This window comes from Panthera leo, chromosome C1 (assembly GCF_018350215.1).
Source record: "Panthera leo isolate Ple1 chromosome C1, P.leo_Ple1_pat1.1, whole genome shotgun sequence".
Lineage (NCBI taxonomy): Eukaryota > Metazoa > Chordata > Mammalia > Carnivora > Felidae > Panthera > Panthera leo.
Window position 1 is genome coordinate 83,308,614 of NC_056686.1, and position 21,859 is coordinate 83,330,472.

Genomic DNA, 21,859 nt, shown 5'->3' on the forward strand with positions numbered 1-21,859 from the left:
AAATAAGTATGGATTGCTTTGTACTTTCACACCATTTATGTTTCTTTCCCATATGTATCGTGTTGTTTAGCAAGGCTCACTCACTTTTTAAATGACTCTTTAAGCATAAATTTTGCCGCACTTTGCTTTGGCAGATGTTGAGTACTTCTAAAAGTACTTGAATGGGTACTTTTGCCATACAAAATGCACATGCACATGCACACAAATAGTGGCATCATTTGCTTTAGGTTCTAATCATTGGAGATGATAGGATTTGGGAACTTATAAAATATTAGGAATTTGTTTAATTATTTTTAGCAGTTTGCCTATTAGATCTTTGGCATATAAAATTCTTAGAATGAGAATAAATTTATAAAATTTTAGGAATATGTATTGTGTATATATACCCTGTCCTTCAAAAACCTGACATTGTGAAGGGGGACAGAAATTAAGTATATAGGTTGATTACAATTCCAAGAGGTACTTTTTTTTTTCTAGGTTTTTCATCCTGAAGTCTTGGAGACTTTGCAAAAGATAGCTATGTTAGTCGAGCTGTCTTAATGTAAGTGTAGGGTTTTCTAGGTAAAGAGTGTATGGAATGACATTATTAGAAGACGAAGTGAACTGATACATAACAAAAATTCTATCAAAATAGGTGTATAGGGGCGCCTGGGTGGCTCAGTCCATTAAGCATCCAGCTTTGCCTCAGGTCATGATCTCATGGTTCATGGGTTCGAGCCCTGTGTTGGGCTCTGTGCTGATACCTCAGAGCTTGGATCCTGCTTCACATTCTGTGTCTCACTCTCTCTTGGCCTCCCCCTCCCCTGGTCATGCTCTGTCTCTATCTCTCAAAAATAAATTAAAAAAAAAAAGTTAAAAAAAAAAGGTGTTAGTGTAAATGATGTGTGTTTGTGTATGTATATATATAATCATATAGCCATGTTATAAGTTGATTCATAACCATAAAAATACATTTTTAATTTAACTTTTGGAAATTTTATACCTTTATTTGATAATCAGCTGTTAGTTCTCATCTACATTAACTGTAGATTTTTGAAAATGGTGACAGGTACATAGGTAACCAGTGTATAGAGCTTCATCCTTGTTAGGTTTTCTGGACCACCACACATGGGTACGGTGTGGAACATCCCTTATTCCTCTGGCCCAGGCAGCTTTGTTGCGCTTGGTGTCAGTGCACATTTGGAGTTCCCATCTCCTTCATGGCAAATTTCCTCTGAGTGCCCATGGGGCATGCTTCTTGAAACCCACTCTGTGGATGCGATTGTGAATGTTGATGGTATTTTCTCTGGTCAGTACCTCATGGTTGGCAGAACAGCCCTTCTTCTCACTACCCTTCCTTGAAGAAGCCATTCTGCCAGGCCCTGATTGGAAAAGCACATCTCATTTTTAATTTGGGGTCAAAATCTGTTGTCTTTATTATCTGGGTCTAAATTTAGCATACCCCCTGCAAATCTTTACTGATTATTTGGGGGGGGGCATTTCAGAATTTGTAAAAAGGACAGAAAATAATCAAAGCTTTTAGATTTCAAATGAATTAATTTGCTATTTGTGAGCAACTTGATGAAAATTTGAGAGGAAAATTAAAGTGATTGAATTAGATAAGACTTTTAAAGATTATCTATGGATTTCAATGAATGTGTTGAAATATATAATGTGTATATTCCATGATTTCCCATTTGCAGAATAATCAGGAGTTGGCTACATCTTAAAGCAGGTGTGTGTGTGTGTGTGTGTGTGTGTGTGTGTGTGTGTTGCAGACTATGGAAACTTTTCTGAAAATGCCATTTTCTATCTTATGGCATGTACCAAAAGAAGATACCATTAAAAAGGAAACCATCAAGCTTAATAGTGTCTTTCAAAGATGAAAGCCCTGTAGATTAATTCTGGTGGATATATAATGTACTTCTTTATCTTCACCCATATACAGGATTGGGGTTGAGAGTGAGAGTGAGAGAAAGAGAGAGGATGAGAATGTGTGTGTATCATCTATCTATCTATCTATCTATCTATCTATCTATCTATCTATCTATATATCATCTATCATCTATCTAAAGACGAAGGAAGCAATAAAAAAACAATTAATGGAAAAGAGAACAAGAAACTGTTGCTACCTGGAAGAAATAATAAATATTCGGCTGAAAAGCTCTGCTCTCAACCATGGGATTTGGCATCTCTCCAACTGGAGAAGACCCTTTTAGAAAACATATTCTCCTCATCACGGTGCTCTGTTTTCCCATTTGTGAGAGTGAAAGAGAAGGCATCACTAAGAAATATGTTCTCCAAACTTTTTAAAAACAATTTTCCAATTCTGAATCAGATACATCCTTACACAGCTTGAATCACATGCCAGCAGCATAGTTCATATCCCAAATCTAAGACATTGTAGGAAATTCAAACTGAATTTTCATTCTAAAGACAATAGTGACACTGAAAAGAAACCAGAGCTGCTTACCTCAAAATGTGAATCAAACTGTGCAAGTGGGTGGTGGTTAAAAATATTCACTAAGCCTGACTTGATTTTCTTTAGGATGGGTGATTGTAATTCTTCCCTAGCATGAACACTTTAAGTAAATTTGGGTACCTTTGTTTGCATTAACTCATTGTATGCTTTCCTGAACTTTCTGTTTTATTGTTGTCAAAAGGCAAAGATGCTGAAAGACAACACACTCCAAACTAAAAGTTGGCTTCCTCAGCTAGGGCAAGTGTTATCCCTGAGGTCAAGGACTGTCTGAATCAATAACACACCATTCTATATAGTTGAATTTAAATGGTGAGTCAGTTCACATAATCTAAATTCTTGTCAGCTGCAGAAGAACTCTTTAAAAATACCTTGCTGTCATCTATTTCTTAAAACTGATTAGCAGCAAATTACTAGAGACCATTCTATCAATGCATCAATATATCTTGATGCACTAGCGATTTGGGCAAGGTGGTGTTTTTCTTCATATTTAGCTGCTTATCAAGTACTTTTTGATACATACATATTTATTTTCAAGCACCATTTAGAAAATATTAACTAAAGTTGCTGCATCCACAGAAATTTTAAGCCACTTATTTTGTTTCCAATTAACAAATGTATTTCAAAGGCGGTGAAAGCTGATTAAAAAACCTGCCACACATCCACTTTATAATACAAAATAATTTATCTCAAATGAAATTCAAAATTTAAAAATAGACTCCCTTTGCCAAGCATATAACAGTTAATAATGCCTTGATTTTTCTTTTTTTTTAAAAAGCATTTGCTTAAACTTTGACATATTTAGCACGCTAAATTCCAACTTAAAAATAATTTTGTATATAGTAAGTAATTCCATTGAGCTGAGTATATCTGGTCATTATTTCCCACCATTTATGAAGAACTTATAGTATCTCAGGGACTATTTTGTGTTATTTTATTCAGTTATTGTTTTATTTTTATTCACAAAAATCCTGTGAAGTGGGTATTATCTCCACTCTGTGGATGAGAAGACTGTTGTGAGGTTGAATAACTTGTCTTAAAATCTGCCTGGCTATTAAACTTTTAATTGGAATTCACACCCAGTTCTGTATAATTACACAGCCAGTGTATGTTTAACCATGCCATTCTTTCTTAGAAAAATTATAGAATCAAATACTTCTTGCGGTATTTTATAAGTGTGATTCATCCCATGTCAAATTATGTTTTTTTAAATTTTTAATGTAAACAGAGTAGTAAAAATGTGGAAATCTAGGAGAAGTGGGAAAGAGAATTAGAGAAGCAGGTCAGTTGATGGTGTAAGTAGGGTTGTATAGATGGTATTCCTGGTCCTTCTTTCTCAAATTATGGTCTAGGACTTCTAGTTAGAAATGCAGAATCCCATCACTCTGTCAGGCCCACCCAATGAGAATGTGTGCTTTAAACAGATCACCAGGTGATTCATCACATTACATTTTCAGCAGCACTGGTCTGGGTCACTGATTTGACAGAGTAGAAACTGAGTTGGTATTTTCACTCACTTTGGAGAGCTTGAGTTGACCTGCAGTACTGTCTGTAAACCTGGGTTCAGTACTCTAATGAAGAGGGAGAATGCTCAGGAGGGGTTACCATGGGATTTAGATTGGCTAAGCCACCAGCAGTCTTTCTAGCCAGGCTCAGGGGAAATCATATCAAAATAGTAGAGACTTGGCAAGCTGCCAGCCTTATCACACTAGCTTCTTTTTCTTTTTTTCTGTCCAGACCCATGTCTTATGTCCATATATGTTTTCACTTCAGCTCCTGTCTGAGCATGAAGAGAACACAGTTGGATGATGTCAAAAGAGTAAAAGTGAAAAGATAAATAACTGGTGAGGGAAATTTGCCCCCCTTGGTGAAGCAGTGAACAAGTGTTTCAGAGAGGAAGAAAGGGAATGAAAGTGCATGGGTGGGGACCCCTGGAAGGCTCAGTCAGTTAAGCGTCCGATTTAAGCTCAGGTCCTGATCTCATGGCTCGTGGGTTTGAGCCCCATGTCAGGCTCTGTGCTGATACCTCAGAGCCTGGATCCTGCTCAGGACTCTGGGTCTCCCTCTCTCTCTGCCCCTTCCCTGATCACACTCTCTGTGTCTGTCTGTCTCTCAAAAATAAATAAACATTAAAAAATTTAAAAAAAAAGAAAATGCATAGGTGAAAATGTAAAGGATTTACTCAAGACCTCTCAGAATTAATATCTGTTTGGAATCTAAATTTAATACCTAGTTTGTCACTCAAGCCATGGGGTTATTTTTTATCTGAGCGTATAATTTTCATATCATCAAGAGAAAGGGAATCTTGGCTAGATGTAAACCTTTACTAGCAAAAGATTTTTAAAGTATTAATAACTTTTATTGAATTAAAAGGGTGTAACATTAAATTATAACCTTAACTGTCATAATAATATGGCATAATAGCATAATTATGATTAAATTATTATCACTATTACATCTGTCACAGATGAATCTCCTAGATAGATGAAAAAAATCTCACTTGTTCATTATTTTATCTTCCCAGCAAGTGTCCTACTGTCATGTCACAAATTCACATAATGTCCTTGAGAGCTGGATTTTCTGTTAGAAATTCAGAGTTAACACTGAAGTATGTGAAAATCACAGATGGCAGAGTGAAATTCCTACTGAATATACATTTGATGAGATTATGTGTCTCATTTATTCCAGCCACAAAAGAAATATTTTGTCCTTATGAACTGTGCTGCAGTTAAACTTGTTTTGGTGATAGTATGTGAATAAGGATGAACTGGGTTGAAAACTTTAAAGCTTAGGGAAGTCTTGTCTTTTTTACTCTGGAAACATAGATATTCTACTGCCCCTTGAAGCACACTGCTCTTGATGAGGTGCTGTCTCATTTCCTTTTTACTTTTAAGTTTAGAGAATACATGTTGTGATCAAATATATACCAAGGTTATCATTAATGATTTAAAGAAACAAAAAAAAAAAGCTTACCTTTATATAGCATATACACAGAAAAACTTACTTCTATGTGTATTACTCTCTTTATAATCTTTATAGTAGATTTTTGAACTGTGTATTATTATGATTTGCAAATGAGGAAGTCAGAGTGGTTAAATGATTTGCTGAAGGTCACATAGCTAGTAAGTGGCAGACCTATGTAAGACTTACCTAGATGTTGGATGTTTAGACTATTTTTAATTTGTTCATTCATTCATAAAATATTTATGGAACACCTATTATATTCTAAGTATTGTACTGCATACTGGTGTACAATAACAAGGAAAGAGAAAACCTGTCATTTCTTGAAGTTTGCAGTCTAATGGCAGAGGAGAAAGGCATGTAGGGACAGACAATTAAGTATGGAAAACTGAGTAAGTTCTCTAAAGGAGAGATTAGGCAGAGGATCTCAATGTACTGAGAGTCATCAATATCTATCCCCAAACCAAGTCCTTGAGCTGGGGATTGAAAGAAGAAAAAGGAGATACTTTCATGAAGCAGAAGGTGTGTGTGTAAAAGGGATGTGGTAACTGGGATAGGGTAATATTTTGAAACAACAGGAGCAGCATATATTCAAAGCCCCAGTGTAGCTGGGAGTTTGGTATTTTCCAATTACTACATGGTCAGTGTGGCTGAAGCGTAGATGGCAAGGGAAAGAGTGGAGTGGTAAGTGATGAGAGGCAAGAACTTGACTATGCATGACCTTCCAACACCCTGTGAAAGATTTGAGTCTAAGGCAATGGGAACCCCCTGGAGAACTCTGTATGTTTTAGGAGTTGGGTAAAAATGGCAAGATGTACATTTTGAAAACTCACAAGAGCTGACATGAGTGGATTAAAAGGGAAATAAGCAGTGGTGAAAATCAAGAAGAGTGAAATTTGAGGCAGCTGGATTATGACTACTAGATACCTCAACTCTTTTTTTTTATTTTTTAATTTATTGCTATATTTATAAATAATATACATATCTCATTATTTCCTGATTTATCAATTTCAGGCATTGACTTCCTGCTAAGATTGGTGAGCCTTTTATACTTCCCATTTTATTTCCCAGTATTTGCACATTTATATTTTTACTTATTATTGTTACTATTATTTTAGTTTTGAATATAGTTGACACACAGTGTTATATTATTTTCAGGTGTACAGCATAGTGATTTGATAAGTTAATACATTGTGATACAGTCACCACAAGTGTAGCTACCATCTGTTACCATATAACATTATTATAGTATAATCGACTCTATTCGTTATGCTGTGCCTTTTATTCCCATGGTGTATTCCTTCCATAACTGGAAGCCTGAATCTCTCACTCTTCTTAACCCATTTTTCCCATTCTTCCACTCCCCTCCCTTCAGACAGCCATCAGTTTGTTCTGTATATTTATAGGTCTGATTTTGTTTTGTCTGTTTATTCATTTGGGTTTTTTTGTTTTTGTTTTTGATTAAATTCCACTTATGAATGAAATCATATGGTACTGTCTCAATCTGACTTATTTCACTTAGCACAATACCCTCTGGGTTCATCCATGTTGTCTGAAATGTCATGATATCATCTTTTTATGGCTATATATACATATATATACATATATATGAATTATTGCATCATATAGTATTTCTATTTTACATTTTTTGAGGAGTCTGCATATTGTTTTTCATGGTGGTTGCACCAGTTTACATTCCCAACAACAGTGTATGAGGGTTCCTTTTTCTCCACATCCTTACCAACACTTGTTATTTCTTGTGTTTTTGATTTTAGCCATTCTGACAGGTATAAGGTGATATTTCATTGGGGTTTTCATTTACATGTCCCTGATGATTAGTGATGCTGAGCAACTTTTCACATGTCTGTTAGCCATCTTTATGTCTTTTTTGGGAAGATGTCTATTTAAGTCCTCTGCCCATTTATTAACCAGATTGGTGTGTGTGTGTGTGTGTGTGTGTGTGTGTGTGTGTGTGTGTGTTGATTATGTACATTCTTTATATGTTTTGGATTTAACCTCTTATTAGATACATCATTTGAAAATATTTTCTTTCATTTAGTAGATTTCCTTTTTGTTTGTTTAATGGTTTCCATCGTGGTATGAAAACTTTTTATTTGATGTAGTCCCAATAGTTTATTTTTGCTTTTGTTTCCCTGACTATAGGAGATTTATCTAGGAAAATGTTGCTATGGCTGATATCAGGGAAATTACTGTGCTCTCTCCTAGGATTTTTATGGTTTCAAGTGTCACATTTAGGTCTTTAGTGCATTTTGAATTTATTTTGTGTACAGCATTAGAAAGTGGCCCAGTTTTATTCCTTTGCATGAAGCTGTCCAGTTTTCCCAACACCATTTATTAAAGAGAATGTATTTTCCTCATTGTGTATTCTTGCCTCCCCTTTGTCAGAGATTAATTGACCATATACTTGTGGGGTTTTTCTTTGGGTTCTCTATTGTGTTCCACTGATCTATGTGGCTGTTTTGTGCCAGTACCATACTGTTTTGATTACCTCAGCTTTGCAATATATCTTGAAATCTGGAATTGTGATACCTCAACTTTTGTTTTTTTGTTTTTCCTTCAATATTCCTTTGTTTCTTTGGGGTCTTTTGTGGTCCCATACAAATTTTAGTATTATCTGTTCTAGTTTTATGAAAAAATACTGTTGATATTTTGGTAGGGATTACACTGAATCTGTAGACTGCTTTGGGTAATAGGGATATTTTAACAATATTAATTCTTTCAGCTCATGAGCATGAAATTTCATTGTTTGTATCATCTTCAATACTTTCATCAACATTTTAAAGTTTTCACCTCTTTGGTTAAGTTTATTTCTAGGCATTTTATTCTTTTTAGTGCAATTATTTTCTGAATTTCTTTCTGTTACTTCATTATTAGTGTGTAGAAACACTACTAATTTCTGGGTAGTAATTTTGTGTCATACAATTTTACTGAATTTATTACTTCCAGTAGTTTCTTGGTGGAGTCTAGGATTTTCTATGTTTTCTATGTATAGTATCATGCCATCTGCAAATACTGATAGTTTAAATTCTACTTTACCAGTATGGGTGCCTCTTCCTTTTCTTGTGTGATTGCTGTGGTTAGGATTTCCATTAATATGCTGAGTAAAGTGATGAGAGTGGACATCATTGTCTTGTTCCTGATCATAGGGGAAAGCTCTCAGTTTTTGCACCAATGAGTATGATCTTAGTTGTCGATTTTTCATATATGGACTTTATTATGTTGAGGTATGTTCCCTCTAAACATACTTTTTTGAGTTTCATCATGAATAGATGTTGACTTTTGTCAAATGCTTTTTCTGCATCTGCTGAGATGATTTTATGATTTTTATCCTTTTTGTTAATGTGGTGTATCATGTTGATTGATTTGTGAATTGGACTATCCTTGCATCCCTGGAATAATTCTCACTTGATCATTGTAAATGACATTTTAATGTATGGTTGTATGCAGTTTGGTGACATTTTGTTGAAGATTTTTGCATCTATGTTCTTCAGGGACATTGGCTTGTAGTTTTTTTCTTTTTTGTGGTGTGTTTGGTTTTGGTATGAGGATAATGCTGGCCTGGTAGAAAATGTTTGGAAGCTTTTCTTCCTTTTCTATTTTTTGGAGTAGTTTGAGAAGGATAGGTACTAACTCTTCTTTAAATGTTCAGTAAAATTCACTTGTAAATACATCAGATCTTAGACTTTTATTTTTTGGTAGTTTTCTGATTACTGATTCATTGTTGTTACCAGTAATTGGTCTGTTCAGATTTTTTATTTATTTTTGCTGATTCAGTTTTGGAAGATTGTATGTTTCTAGAAATTTATCCATTTTTTTTAGGTTGTCTGATTTGTTGGCATATAATGTTCTGTCATATTCTCTTATAATCCTTTGTATTTCTGTGGTGTCACTTGTTACTTCTCTCTCATTTCTGATTTCATTACTTGGGTCCTTTCTCTATTTTTCTTGATGAGTCTGGCTGAGGGTTTATCAATTCTGTTTATCTTTTCAAAGAACCAGCTCTTGGTTTCATTGAGTTTTTTCTGTTGCCTTTTTTTGTTCTCCATGTCATTTATTTCTGTTCTTTTAAAAAAAAAAAAACTTTTTTAAGTTTATCTATTTTTGACAGAGACAGAGTGCAAGCATGAGCTGGGGAGGAGCAGAGAGAGAGGGAGACACAGAATCCGAAGCAGGCTCCAGGCTCCAAGCTGTCAGCACAGAGCCTGATGTGGGGCTTGAACTCGAACTGTGAGATCATGACCTGGGCCATAGTCAGAGGCTCAACTGACTGAGCCACCCAGGCGCCCCCATTTATTTCTGTTCTAATCTTTGTTATTACCTTCCTTATACTCACTTTGGGCTGTGTTCTTTTTTCCTTTAAGTATTGAATTTTATTTTTATTTGAGCTTTTTCTTATTTCTTGAGATAGGCCTATAACACTGTATATTTCCCTTTTTTGCTTTATTGACCTATTCGTTGTTTAGTATTATATTGTTTAGCCTCCATCTGTTTGTGTTTTTTCCAGTTTTTTCCTGTGATTTATTTCTAGTTTTATACTATTGTGATCAGAAAAAGATGCATGGTATGATTTTCAGTATTATTAAATTTATTGAGGTATGTTTTGTGGCCTGACATGTGATCTATCCCAGAGAATGTTCCCTGTGCACTTGAAAAGAATGTGTATTCAGTTGTTTGTGGATGGATCTTAAGTCCATCTGATCTAGTGTGTCATTCACAGATACTGTTTCCTTGTTGATTTTGTGCCTGGATTATCTATCCATTCATGAAAGTGGAGTGTTAAGGTCTTGTACTATTATTATATTACCATCAATTTCTCATTTTATGTCCATTAATATTTGCTTTATATATTTATGTGCTCCAGTGTTGGGTGCATAGATATTTATATACCTTTGTGGGATTAATCCCATTATCATTATGTGATGCCCATCTTTGTGTCTTGTTACACTGTTTGTTTTAAAGTCTATTTTGTCTTATATAAATAGTGCTATGCCTGCTATTTTTCCCTTCCATCTATATAGTAAATGCTTTTTTTTTTATCCCTTCACTTTCAGTTGGTATGTGTCTTTTCATTTTTATTAAGTAATCTCTGTGCCAACGTGGAGCTTGAACTCATGACCCCAAGATCAAGACATGCATGTTCCAGAGACTGAGTCAGCCAGTCACCTCATCAATTTGTATGTGTCTTTAGGTCTGAGGTGAGTCTCTTGTAGGCAGCATATAGATGGGCTTTGTTTGTTTCTATCCATTCCACCACCCTAGGTGTATTGATTGGAGCATTTAGGCCATTTACATTTAAAGTAATTATTGATAGGTATGTGCTTATTGCCATTTTGTTATTTGCTTGCTGGGTGTTTTTTTAGTTCTTGTGTACTAACTTTTTTTTTTTTTTTCCCCTTGCTGTCTTTTGTGTGTGTGTGTGTGTGACTGATGAGTTTTAGTGTTATGTTTGACTTTTTTACTCTTTATTTTTTTGTGTGTATCTAGTATAGATTTTTGGTTTGTACTTACTATGAGGTTTATATAAAATGTCCTAAATAAATAGCAGTTTATATTAATCTGATGCTCATTTAAGTTCAAACACATTCCCAAAAAAAAGAAGACGGGAAAAGAAAAGAAAAAAACACTTTGCTTTTCTTTTTCATTTTTTTACTTTTTATTCCCTCTTCCACATCTTATATGTATGCTGACATATTTGACATCTTTTTATTCATAATTTTCTTACATTAAATGTGCCCATTTCTTTTCCACTTAAAGAAGTCCCTGCAACATTTCTTGTAAGGCTGGTCTATTGGTGATAAATTCCTTCATCTTTTGTTTGAGAAACTCTTTATCTCTCCTTCAAGTCTGAATAATAATATTGCCAGGTACTCTTGCTTATAGTTTTTCTTTTTTTTTTCTTTCAGCACTTTGAATATATCATACCACTCCCTTCTGGCCTTCAAAGTTTCTGCTGAACAATCAGCTGATAGTCTTATAGGTTTTTTCTTGTAGGTAACTTCTTGCTTTTCTGTTGCTGCATTTACAATTCTTTATCTTTAACATCTGACATTTTTTAATGTTTATTTATTTATTTTGAGAGAGAGAGGATTAGCAGGAGAGGGGAAGAGAGAGAGGGAGAGAAAGAATCCCAAGAAGGCTCTGTACTGTCAGCACAGAGCCAACGCAGGGTCTGTCTCATGAACCCATGAGATCATGACCTGAGCCGAAATCAAGAGTTGACCACTTACTGACTGATCCACTCAGGCGCCCCAGTATTTGATATTTTAATTATTATGTGTCATGATATGGACTTCCTTGGGTTCATCTTGTTTGGAACTCTTTCTTCGACTTGGATTGGATGTCTGTTTCCTTCGCTGTGTCACAGAAGTTTGAACTACTGTTTCTTTAAATATGTTGTCTATGACTTCTCTCTTCTTCTGGGAACCCTATAATGTAAATGTTTGTTAACTGAATGTTATTCTAGAGATCCCTTAACCTGTCCTCATTTTATTTTTTTTCATTCTTTTCTCATTTTGTTGTTGAGCTTGGGTGCTTCCCAGTTTCCTGTCATCCAGATCACTGATATGTTCTTCTGCATCTGCTAGTCAACTGTTGATTCTCTTTAGTGTGTTTTTTATTTAAATTATTGTATTCTTCAACTCTGATAGATTCTTTTTAATATTTTCTATCTCTTTAGTGAAGGTCTTACTGAGTTCTTCATTCTTGTCTCCAGCCTGATGTATCTTTACAGATCATTGCTTTTAAAATCTTTATGAGGCATATTATTTATCTCCGTTTTATTTAGTTCTTTTCTGAGGTTTTTTGCTTGTGCTTTCTTTTGGACCACATTCCTCTGTCTCCCCATTTTACTTGACTTTCTGTGTTTATTTCTATGGATTAAGTGGAACAGGTACTTCTCCTGAGCTTGAAGGAATGGTCTTGTATATCATCTTCCTGTATGAAGACTGTGTGTGCTTAGTGACTTTTGCTGACTGGTTGGAGCTGTGCCTGGCATGGGCTTTTGGTCGTGGTGATTTCCACATAGTGGGTGTCCTGTTAGGACAGCTAAAGCTCAATTAGATGCAGGCCAGGTGTCCTGAGATTCTATGCACTGAGGCCACCCTGGAAAGACATGTGAAGCTGATATGGGAGCAAGCTGGAGCACTCTGTGCAGGGAGTGCCTTGGCAAGGTGGCTGGAGAAGATATGGCATGCAACCCTGGAGGTTCCTGAGCTCTCTGCACAGAGGGTGCCCTGGAAGTATAGCTGGAACTAAAGTGGGTACAAGCCAGGGGGACATTGGCTCTACACACAGAGGGCATTTGGGCAGGATAGCTGAAGTTGAAGTGTATGTAAATGCGGATGTTCCAGGACTCTCTGTACAGAAAGTGCTCTAAAGGAGCAGCTGTTGCTGAGGCAGGATACAAGCTGGGGGGATCATATGGTACTCTGTACAGAGGATGCCCTGGCAGCACAGCTAATGCTGAAACGGGCATGGGTCAGTATGGTCCCTGGGCTTTCTGCAAAAAATGTGCCCTGACAAGATAGCTAAAGCTGAAGTGGTTGCATGCCATGTTGTTTTGGGGCTCTGTACACTGAGGGTGACCTGGCAAGACAGCTGATGCTGAATAAGGTACAGGTTGGGGTGTTTCATGGTGTTCAGCACAGAGGGTACTCTGGCTGGAGGATTGGAGCTGAGGCTGATTCTGGCAGGAATGTTCTTGGGTGCCCCTCACAGGGGGCACTCTGGCTGGGTGGCTGGATCTGAAGCAGATGTCAGCTGAGAAGTTCTGGAGCTCTGCACTAACAAGCCGTCTGAAGCCAAAATGGTGTAGGCTTGAAGTGTTCTGGAATGTTTTGTGTCTGTATCACCTTGGTGCAAAGGCTAGAACTATAGTTAGCGCTAACCAGGGGTGTGCTGGTGTATACCACCCTGTAGCCACCTTAGTGGGATGGCTGGGGCTGATTTGGGGTAGGGGCCAGGGCTCACTGAGGTGGCAAGCTGGTTAGCACTTGCAGACTGTGCATGTGTCTATGCTTTCAAGGTGGAGGGGGAGTGTAGACCATGTGTGTTACCCCTTCCTACTGAGAGAGCTTTCCAGCAGCTACCCCCACTGCTTGGTAGAGGTCTAGGGCTGGCTCTTTTATGTGCTAGTTGCTGTTTTAAACTGCGGCTTTTTAAAGAAGAATTTAAAAAAGAAAGCAAAAGAAATGGAGGGGCACCTGGGTGGTTCAGTTGGTTAAGTGTCTGATTTTGGCTCAGGTCATGATCTCACGGTTCATGGGTTCAGGCCCTGCATCCGGCTTTATGCTGATGGCTCGGAGCCTGGAGCCTGCTTTGGATTCTGTGTCTCTCTCTGTCCCTCCTCTGTTCATGTTCTCTGTCTCTCTCTCAAGATAGATAAATAAAAACATTAAAGTTTAAAAAAAAAAAAAGAAAGAAAGAAATGGAAAAAAGAAAGTAAAAGAAAAGGGAAAAGGAAGGAAGAAAAAAAGAAAAAAAAAAGGGAAGGGAAAAGAAAAAGGGAAATGGGTTAGGAAAGGAAAAGAAAGAAAAACCTGGGCCTTATTTTCTGTGCCCCAGAATGACCAGGGCTGGTATCAGCTTCGGGACCTGGGACTCGTTATAGGGACCAAATCTTGCTCCCATCTGTACTTTTAAGGAAGAGGGGGTGCATAAGCAGTGTCATTCTCCGGTCCCTCTGACCTGGAAAGCATTGCTGCAGCTTCCCTGCTGTTTGGCATAATTCTAGTGCTGTCAGTTTTATGTTAGTTGCTCTTTTAAACTGTAGTTTTGTTGTTGTTGTTGTTGTTTGTTTGTTTTTTGTTTTTTGTTTTTTTCCCTGTGCCCACTGACAGAGGAATCCACTACAGTACCTCAGTACTGTCCCTTTCCACTGAAGTTCACAGCGTCAGGGGTGAAGTTTCCCATTGTTACCATGTCTCCATCTCTCTTGCTGTTGTCTTTTGCTCTTCTGTCTTTTATTGTGCCCTCAGTTCAGTCAGCCCTTAGTTCTTGAGGAGGGGTTGTTCTATATGTAGGTATGGTTTAGTCTGTTCCATGGGGGTGAGTTCACAGTCTCCAACATTGCCATCTTAGACCAGAATCCACGATTTACCCATTATACTAATAATACAATGTTAGTTAAGTCAGTGTTTGCATTATTACATTATGATGACAATGTAAACATTATTGGCTGATCATGTAAATTAATTATGATTATAATTTTTGTTTCATACAACTTTTTGTTTTCCTGAGGTCAGTAATTGTCTTCACTTTTCACTTGCTTAGATTTCTGTAGATCTCCTTAGGTAGTTTGCCAAATGTTTAAATGCATATCTTTATGTTTTTCCAAATTCACAAATGTATCAAGTGGATTCATTAGTTTCATTTTTCTCGCACACACCTTCCTTTGATGTACCGCTGTCTCTTCTTCCCACCTGTATTGGTTGTTCTCTGTGCCGGCTGCTTAACTACACCTGCAGTCTCCCTTTACTCTTGTCATAGATTTACTTTCTTTACTCTCCTCTGGGAAATTCCATGCCACTCTGACTTCACCAGATCATTTGTACTAATTTTTTTCCTTCTCTTTGGAATTCAATTCATCTGATTTTTGGTAATTCAAAACTCTGTGGGGCTAGGTATATTAAAAGTATTACTATATATTGTTTTGAATAAACTGTGGATACTTTGAATGTGCAGATTCAGTTTTCTATAGTATTTTTCTAATATTATTTTTTAAGAACTTATCCCTCTGCACCCTCTGACCTCTACTTTTAGACTTTATTAGTTGGGCATTGGTCTTTGTGGCCTCTACACTAAGCCTCCATTTTTGTTATATTAGTCTCTTGTTTTCTTATCATTTCTATTTTCTATAATTGTTATTTTTCATTGAGGTAAAATTGGTATATAACATTGATATATAACATTATCTTAGTTTCATATATACAACATAATAATTAGATTTTTCTATACACTAAAGTGATCACCACAATGTCTAGTTACAATCTAGCACTATACAACTAACCAACGCCCTGTACCCATTTTGTCCATTCTTCCCTTCTGATAACCACAAGCTTGTTCTTCATATATGAGATTGGTTTTGTTTGTTTTGTTTTCTCATTTCTTTTGTTTTTTGAATTCCATATATAAGAGAGATCATATGTTATTTGTCTTTTTCTGTCTGACTTATTTCATGCAGCATAATACCCTTAAGTTCCATCCATGTTGTCTCAAGTGGAAAGATTTCAGTCTCTTTTTATAGCTTTTTATTCCATTGTATTTCTATACTTCATCTTCTTTATCCATTCATCCATTGATGGACACTTAGGTCGTTTCTGAATCTTGGCTATTTTATTTGAGAGAGAGAGAGAGAGAGAGAGAGAGAGAGAGAGTGAGCAGGGGAACGGAGCAGAAGAGGAGAGAATCTTACGTAGGCTCCAAACTCAGTGCAGAGCCAGATGTGAGGCTGGATTCTACAACCCTGGAATCATGACCTGACTGAAAATCAGAGTCAGATGCTGAACTGACTGAGCCACCCTCCATATCTTGGCTATTTTAAATAATGCTGCAGTGAACATTGGACTGCATATATCTTTTTAAATTAGAGTTCTTCTTTTTTTTTTTCCCTTGGATGCACAATAGTGGAATTGCTAGATCATTTGGTAGTTCTACTTTTGATATTTTGAGGAAATCCATACTGTTTGCCAGAGTGGCTGCACCAATGTACATTGCTACCAACAGTGCACAAGGGTTCTCTTTTCTCTACATCTTTGTCAACACTTGTTACTTTTGGATAATAGGCATTCTGACAAGTGTGAGGTGATATCTCTTTGTGGTTTTGATTTACATTTCCCTGATGTTTAGTGATGTTGAACATCTTTTCATGTGCCTATTGGCCATCTGTATGTCTTCCTTGAAAAATATTTATTTAGCGCCTCAGCTTATTTTTTAACTGGATTTCTTGTTTTTCTTTTTTTTTTCTTTCTTTTTTTTTTTTTTTTTTTTTTTTTTTGCTATTGAATTGTTTGAGTTCTTTCTATATTTTGGATGTTAGCCCCTTGTTGTGTACATGATTGGCAGATATTTTCTCCCATTGGTAGGTTGCCTTTTCATTTTGTTGATGGTTTCCTTTGCTGTGCAGAAGCTTTTTTGAGTTTGATGTAGTACCACTTTTTTATGTTTGCTTTTGTTGCCTTTTTTTTTTTTTTTTTTTTTTTGGTCAGATCCAAAAATTTGATGCTAAGACTGATGTCAAGGTGCTTACAGCCCATGTTTTCTTCTTGGAGTTTTATGATTTCAGGTCTTACATTCAAATCGTTAATCCATTTTGAGTTCATCTTTGCATATAGTGTAAATAAGTGGTCAAGTTTCATTGTTTTGCATGTAGCTGTCCAGTTTTCCCAACACCATTCATTGAAGAGACTGTCCTCTCTCCATTGTATATTCTTGGCTCTTTTGTTAATTGACTATTATGTGTGTATTTATTTCTGGGCTCACTATTCTGTTTCATTGATCTGGGTATCTGTTTTATTTCAATACCAGGCTGTTTTTATTACCATATGTTTTTATTTTAGTATAGTTTCGAATCAGGAAGTGTTATAGCTCCAAATTTGTTTTTTGTTCTCAAGATATCTTTGGCTATTTGGGGTCTTTTGTGGATTCATACAAATTTTAGAATTATTTGTTCTCATTCTATGAAAAATGCCATTGGAATTTTAATAGGGATTACATTGAATCTATAGATTGCTTTAGGTATTATAGATACTTAATGATACTAATTCTTACATTCCATGGGCATGGAATATGTTCCCATTTTATTTGTATCTTCTTCAGTTTCTTTCATCAGTCTTATACTTTTTTGTGTACAGGTCTTTTACCTTCTTGGTTAAATTTATTCCTAGGTATTTTTTTTTCATTTTGATGAAATTGTAAATAGGACTGTTTTTTAAGTTTTTCCTTCTGATAGTTATCAGTATATAGAAACACAGCAGATTTTGTATCCTATTTTAATTGGATTTATTTATTAGTTCTAATAGTTTTTTGGTAGATGTTAGGGTTTTCTATATATAGTATCATGTCATCTGCAAATAGTGAGTTTTATGTCTTCTTTTTCAATTTGGATGGCTTTCATTTCTTTTTCTTCCCTAATTGTTGTGGCTAGGACTCCTAATACTATGTTGAATACAAGTAGCCAGAGTGGACATCATTTTCTTGTTCCTGATCTTACAAAGGAAAAGCTTTCAGCCTTTCACCATTGAGTATAATGTTAGTTCTTGGTTTGTCATATATGGCTTTTATTATGTTAAGATCTTTTCTTCTATACCCACTTTGTTGAGATTTTTTGGATCATAAATAGACTGAATTTTGTCAGATACTTTTTCTGCATCTATTGAGATGACTGTATGATTTTCATTCCTCATTTTGTAAATGTGGTGTATGACATTGATTTGCAGATGTTGAACCATCCTTGCGTGTGTGGACTAAATCCCTCTTGATCATATGTATGATCATATGTATAATCTTTTAAATGTATTTTTAAATTCAGTTTGCTAGTATTTTGTATAGAAATTTTGCACCAGTGTTCACCAGGGTATTGGCCTATGATGATTTTTTTTTTTTTTTTTGGTGTTTCTGTCTGGTTTTGATATGAATGTAATACTGTCTATGTCAAATGAGTTTGGATGTGTTCCATTAATATTTTGGGAGAGTTTGAGAAGGAGAGATATTAAATCCTTGAATATTTGGTAGAATTTACTCGTGATCCCATTTGACTTGTTTCTTGTGAAGTTTTTGATTGCCAACTCAATCTCCTTACTGGCAGTTGGTCTATTCAGATTCTCTTTTTCTTGTTGATTGTCTTAGAAGATTGTTTCTAGGATTTTATCCATTTCTTTTAGGTTGTCCAATTCATTGGTGTATATTTGTTCATAGTAGTCTCATGATCCTTTGTATTTCTGTGGTATCATTTATAGCATCTGTTTTCTCTCAAATTTTATTTATTTGAACTCTGTTACTTGCTCTCTGTCTCTGTCTCTTTGTTTAATTTGGAAGTCTGTCTAGAAGTTTGCCAATTTTATTTATCTTTTTAAAGGATCAGCTCGTAGTTTCATTGATCTTGTTATTTATTTATTTTTTTTATTTTTTTGTCTTTATTTATGCTCTGATCTATATTATTTTCTGCCTTCTACTGACTTTAGACTTCATTTGTTCTTTTTCTAGCTTCTTAGATTTAAAGTTCATTTGAGATTTTTCTTGTTTCTTGTGGTAAGAATATCTTTATGAACTCCACTCTTAGAACTGCTTTTGATGCCTCCTATCACTATTATAATATTGTATTTACATTTCATTTGTCTTAAAGTATTTTTTGATTTCCTCTTTGATTTTTCAGTTGAGCCATTTTTTTTAGTAGCATGTTGTTTAATCTCCACATTTTTGGGGGAATTTTTCCAGGTTTTTTTCTTATAATTGTTTTATACGTTCACACCATTATGGTTAGACTATATCCTTGGTATAATTTGAGTCTGCTTAAATTTATTGAGACTGTTATGTGGCCTAACATGTGATCTATCTTGGGGAATATTCTATGTGTAATCAAGAAGAATGTGTATTCTGTTGTATTTGAATCTGGTGTTCTGTACCTATGTATTATGTTCATCTGGTCTAAGGTGTCATTTAAAGCCCATGTTCCTTATCAGCTTCTGCCTGGATGATCTGTCCATTGGTGTAAGTGTGGTATTTAGATCTCTATTATTATTGCATTGATGTTGATTTCTCTCTTTAAATCTGTGCGTGTTTGCTTTATAAATTTAGATACTCTATGTTAGGTGCATAAATATTTACAAGTGTTATATTCTCTTCTTGCATTGACCTCTTTATCATTATGTGCCCTTCTTTCTCTTTTCTTAGAGTCTTTGTCTTAAATTGTGTTTTGTCTAAGTATAGCTATATCAGCCTTCTTTTCATTTCCATTTGTATGGAGTATGTTTTTTTCCCATCTCTTCACTTTCAACTTGTGTTTGTTCTCAGATCTGAAGTGAGCCTTTTTTAATCCATATACAGATGGGTCTTTTTTTTTTTTTTTACCCCATTGATCCATTCTGTGTCTTTTGATTGAAGAATTTAGTCCATTTGCATTTAGAGTAACTATTGATAGGCATGTACTTACTGTCATTTTCTTAATTGTTTTCTGGATGTTTTTGTAGTTCTTCTCTGTTCCTTTCTTCTTTCCTTGCTCTCTCCTGCTGTGGTTTGTTGACTTTCTTTAATGTTATGTTTGGATTCTTTTCTCATTATCTTTTGTGTATTTTCTATAAGGTTTTGCTTTGTGCTACGAGGCTCACATATAATACCCTCTATATATAATAGTCTACTTTAAGTTAATAGTAATTTAAGTTTGAACACATTCTAAAAACTATGTGTTCATTCTTCCCCTATGTTTTATGTTTTTAATGAGTTTTTAATATTTTTTACATTAAAATTTTTTTTAACATTTATTCATTCTTGAAAGGCAGAGAGAGACAGAGCATGAATGGGGGAGGGGCAGAGAGGGACGGAGACACAGAAACAGAAGCAGGCTCCAGGCTCTGAGCTTTCAGCACAGAGCCCAACATGGAGCTGGAACTCACGGACCATGAGATCATGACCTGAGCCAAAGTCGGCCACTTAACCGACTGAGCCACCCAGGCACCCCTGCATTTTTAAATTTTGTGTAATTATCCTTTAACTAATTATTGTAGTTATAGTTAATTTTACTACTTTTGTCTTTTAACCTTCATACTACCTTTATAAGTGGCTACCTTTATTATATATTTATACTTTCCAATGATATATTTTTAGTTTCGTATGTTTCTTTGTTACCAACTAGTATCTTTTATTTTCAGCTTGAAATCCCTTTAACATTTCTTGTAAGACTGGTTTAATGGTGATGAACTCCTTTAGCTTTTGCTTGTCAGGAGAATTCTTTATCTCTCCTTCAATTCTGAATGATAGTCATTCAGGTAGAGTATTCTTGGTTGGATTTTTTTTTCCATTTTAGCACATTGAGTATGTTGTGCCACTCCCTTCTGGTCTTCATAGTTTCTGTTGAAAAATCAGCTTGTAGTGTTATGGGGATTCCTTTGTATGTGACAAGTTTGTTTTTTTTTTTTCTCTTGCTGCTTTTAAGATTCTTTAACTTTTGACATTTTAATTATGATGTTTTTTTGGTATGGTTCTTTTTGGGTTCAATTTATTTAGACGTCTCTGGGCTTCCTGGCCCTGGATGTCTGTTTTTGTCCACAAGGTAGAGACGTTTTCAGCTGTTAGTTCTCATACACAGTTTTTGTCCCTGTCTTTCTTTTCCTATCTGGGACCTCTATAACGTAAATGTTATTCTACTTCATTTTGTATAATAGGTCTCTTAAGCTTTCTCCCCACTTTTTAAAATTCTGTTTTTCCCTGGTCTGTTTGAGTTCTACTGCTCTTTCTTCTCAATTGCTTATTTTTCTTTCTTTATTTCTTTCTTTCTTTCTTTCTTTCTTTCCTTCTTTCTTTTCTTCTTCTTCTTCTTCTTCTTCTTCTTCTTCTTCTTCTTCTTCTTTCTTGCTTCATTTAGTGTGCTGTTGAACTGCTGTAGTTATTTTTCATTTCAGTTATGGTATGCTTCATTTCTGTGACTTTTGTTTGGTACTCTTACATTTTCTTTTTGTTGAAATCATTACTTGTTCATCTATTCTTCTCCTGAGTTTGGTGAGCATCCTTATGACTATTACTTTGAACTCTCTATCAGGTCAATTACCTAACTCTATTTCATTAAGATGTCCCCAGCCCCCGGTTTTCTTTTTCTCTTTTTTTCATCTGAAACCTATTCCTCTGTTTCCTAACTTTGTTTTCTCTCTGTTTATTTCTAAGTATTAGGTGTACCAGTCACCTGTTCCAGTCTTGAAGGAGTGCCCTTGTGTAGGCAATGAACCTTATTATTCAACATTGCCCTAGTTTTTGGTCCCTTGAACTGTTGTGATTGTCTAGGCAGTCTGATTTATTCTTGATAGTTTCCAGTTGTTTAGTTTGTGCCAAGCTCTGTCAGTGTTTGCAAAGGAGGATCTTAGATCATAGTTTAAGGCTGACTTGAAGCCAGACCATCAGGCAACAGCTTCCAAAATATACAAATATATAAAATCCTGTGGGACTCTAGTACTGACCCCTGCTGGGCTCCAGACCTGGTGATTTGAAGATGTCCCCTTGAAACATTTGCAAGACATTTGCAAAAATTGGGACTCCAGATAAGTGTATAAGCTTCTTTCAGCAAAGGAACAGGCAATGTGTATCGACGCCAAGGGAGAACACAAAGCTGGTATTTCTGGTCTACATTCTCTGAGTGCTCTCCCATAGTCTCTAGTAATCCTGAAGTGTGCCTCTCAGGCTAAAGCTCTAGTTTGAGTAAATAGACTGTTTTCACAG

General features: G+C 35.6%; 1 pseudogene; it reads left to right on the plus strand.

Moving 5' to 3' along the window:
* Positions 1–1,107: 1,107 nt before the first annotated feature.
* LOC122225930 overlaps positions 1,108–21,859 on the plus strand; it is a 35,856-nt pseudogene continuing 15,104 nt past the window's right edge.